The 3003-nt window shown below is 48.5% G+C and overlaps 1 long non-coding RNA gene across 1 annotated transcript in view; it reads left to right on the top strand.

Annotated features, from left to right (window-relative positions):
• Window positions 1–2819, top strand: part of LOC106891749 — a 3340-nt gene extending 521 nt beyond the window's left edge. Inside the window, exons 2-3 of the long non-coding RNA XR_001412776.1 lie at window positions 489–549; window positions 2391–2819. This is a non-coding gene — a long non-coding RNA (uncharacterized LOC106891749). The remainder of the gene's footprint in view (window positions 1–488; window positions 550–2390) is intronic.
• Window positions 2820–3003: the final 184 nt, after the last annotated feature.

Below are 3003 nucleotides of genomic sequence, written 5' to 3'. Positions count from 1 at the left end.
GGAATGGGGCAGCGAGAGGGCTGAGGGGGGATTTTAGGGGGCTGGGGGGGGCGGGGGGCCTGCAGAAGTAATGGAGGTTGGCTTGAGGGGAGCCCTGAGCTGGGAAGTGTGTGTGAAGGTCCCTGTAGCTTGGACTTTGAAGTTAATGTAAATAAGGTCTGTTCTGGACCTTGTCGTGCCCACACAAAGCTCACTTCCCTCCCCTTGTTTTCTCTTCTTGGAAACATAATCTTGTCTTTCTGGGTGCTTATTGTTAAGTGATACCATGAAAATAATTTTGTACAAAAAGAGGGAAGAAACTGTTCGTTAGAGTGCAGATATTCAGAAGAAACAGACTTTGTTTTCACGATAAAAACTGTTTGGAATATCCTACAGTAATGCTCAAAAACCTTACTGAGATACTGGCATCTGTCCTAAAAGCCAGTGAGGTCAAAGAGGACACATGGACTAAATGGGACAAAATGGTGTCGCTTCTGTGTGTTTTCTAGGCTCTTCCATGAAGCATCAGCAGCCTCCTGACTTGTGACGGCGAGTCCTGATGTGGTTTTGGTGAGTTGTTGCTTCCAGTAATGTCCTTTTTCTGTAACCTAGAGGGTGTCATTTTGATGTCAATTGGAAAGAGATTTTTTCCAAAATGGAAATGTTTCTCATTCAGAGCAGTTGCCTTTTGTAATTTACAAACTGATTTGTGTTGTTTAAACTGCAACTGCCAAATAGCTCTAGCATACAATGTGTTAGGAGTACTTAAGCAGTGAGGTATTTGGTGTCCATGTTTGAAAAGAGAGGCAACTGAATATTACAGTTTTTTCCCCAATATTTAGACGGAGTGCTCTGAAGTACTTTATTTCTGTCTGGCTTCCAGTAGGGCATTTCTGTGGCAGTTTGGTGGCATCTCTCAGACAGTGCCACCAGCCAGATGCCCCTCCTTGTTGTGTAGCACAAAAAACCCCACACAGTCAAATTACAAATGTGTGGTTTGGAGATGGATAGTGTAATGGTATCAACGCACAGCTGCGCAAGCTCAATTAGTGCCAAAGGAAAATAAAATACTTTTATGGTATAAGTCTTTTTCTTGAATGTTTATAAAGACGGGCACGCCTTCTCAGCATGAAGTGAACGACTGAGCTTTGTTCTTTATCATAGAATCATAGAATTGCCCAGGCCGGAAGGGACCTCCAAAGGCCATCTAGTCCAACCCCCCCGCAGTCAGCAGGGACACCCCCAACTAGACCAGGTTGCCCAGGGCCTCGTCGAGCCTCTCCTTGAATATCTCCAGGGAAGGGGCCTCAACCACCTCCCTGGGCAACCTGTTCCAGTGCTCCACCACCCTCACAGTGAAGAACCCTCTCCTCATCTCCAGTCTAAATCTGTTCCCCTCCAGCTTGAAGCCATTGCCCCTCGTCCTGTCACTGCAGGCCTTTCTAAACAGGCTCTCCCCAGCCTTCCTGTAGGCCCCTTCAGGTACTGGAAGGCTGCTATTAGGTCTCCCCGGAGCCTCCTCTTCTCCAGGCTGAACAACCCCAGCTCCCTCAGCCTGTCCTCGTAGCAGAGGTGCTCCATCCCCCTGATCATCCTTGTGGCCCTCCTCTGGACCCTCTCCATCAGGTCCATGTCCTTCTTATATTGAGGGCTCCAGACCTGCACACAATACTTTATTGTTCCTTGTGCTCTTCGAGGTTTTACCCTTCCCCCTCAGCTGTGTTGACCCAAGTGAGCGAGGTGAGCAGCAGCGGTGTGAGGGCTGTAGCGGCACCCGTGGGTTCATCAGCGTCAGTTCCAGTCGGGGCACAGCCTGGTCCTGCCTCTCGCAGGGAGGAAGGGGCCAGGTGTTTGCACTAACCAGGAGGTTCACTGTCACACTAAGAACACGTTCAAGTCACAGGTGACAGGACAAGAGGAAATGGCCACAAGTTGCGCCAGGGGAGGTTCAGGCTGGATATTAGGAAAAAATTTTTCACTGAAAGGGTTCTCAGCCATTGGACTGGGCTGCCCAGGGAGGTGGTTGAGGCCCCATCCCTGGAGGTGTTCAAAAGACGGGTTGATGTGGTGCTGGGAGGGCTGGTTTAGTGATGATGCTCCTTGTTTGTTGTGTGGGTGTCTATTTTCGTCAAAGTTAGGTTGATGGTTGGACAAGATGATCTTTAAGGGCCCTTCCAACCTAGAAGATTCTGTGATTCTGAAAATGACATCAGCTAGTCTTAATACTCACTTTTAGGGTTGAGGTCGCTCTGGCTTTTCAAGGATGTGCCATATTTCAAGCTGAGCTGTTTCCCCAGAATCCTCCCCGTAGCTCAGCTACTGTCCTGTCTCTCAGTCTGAGGGAATTCCTCTCTTCTGTGCTGTTTTTGTTTTATGATGCTGAACTATAACTGGGGATTGTTGTTTTCCAGGTACGTGTCTTGTGCTGCTCCACAGATGCCCCAGCCCAGGTTTGCAGCCGGTGGTGGAGCCGTTTGAGGGGAAGGGACCATCTTTCCGTCTGGTCATTCGGTGCTGTCTTTTTGGGGTGAATAAAAAGGAGGGATATTTAAGGAGTGATCATTTGAGGGCACCCCAGCATCACCAAAGGGGGTGATGATGAGCAGAGGAGCAGGTGAGTTGGGGATGTGAGGTCATGGGGGGGGGTTCCCCCCCTAAAAGAGGGGGGGTCACAGCTCCAAAATGCCTGAAAAGTCATAGTGGGGTATTTAAAAATAACAAAACCCGTAAATACCAATGTGAGGTGTTGAAATAGAGAAAAATCTCTCGTTTACATATAGATGGAAAAAATATTATTTCTGTATATAAAAGGAGTTCAGAATAAAACCCTATCTCTCTAAGGATTCTATGATTCTGTGATTCTGTATTATAGAAAAGATCTTAGAATGTAAAAATTGGGGTCATTGGGGTCCATGGGCTTCCTTGGGGTTGTGGGGGCGGTTCATAGGGGTCTGTGGGAGTCCATGGGGGCTCTTTGGGGGTTCATAGGGGTCCTTGGGGATCCGTGAGGGTCTGTCCGGGGGT

The sequence above is a fragment of the Calidris pugnax genome, unplaced genomic scaffold (genome assembly GCF_001431845.1).
Source record: "Calidris pugnax isolate Ruff unplaced genomic scaffold, ASM143184v1 scaffold91, whole genome shotgun sequence".
NCBI lineage: Eukaryota > Metazoa > Chordata > Aves > Charadriiformes > Scolopacidae > Calidris > Calidris pugnax.
This window is presented reverse-complemented; position numbering and strand designations above follow the sequence as displayed.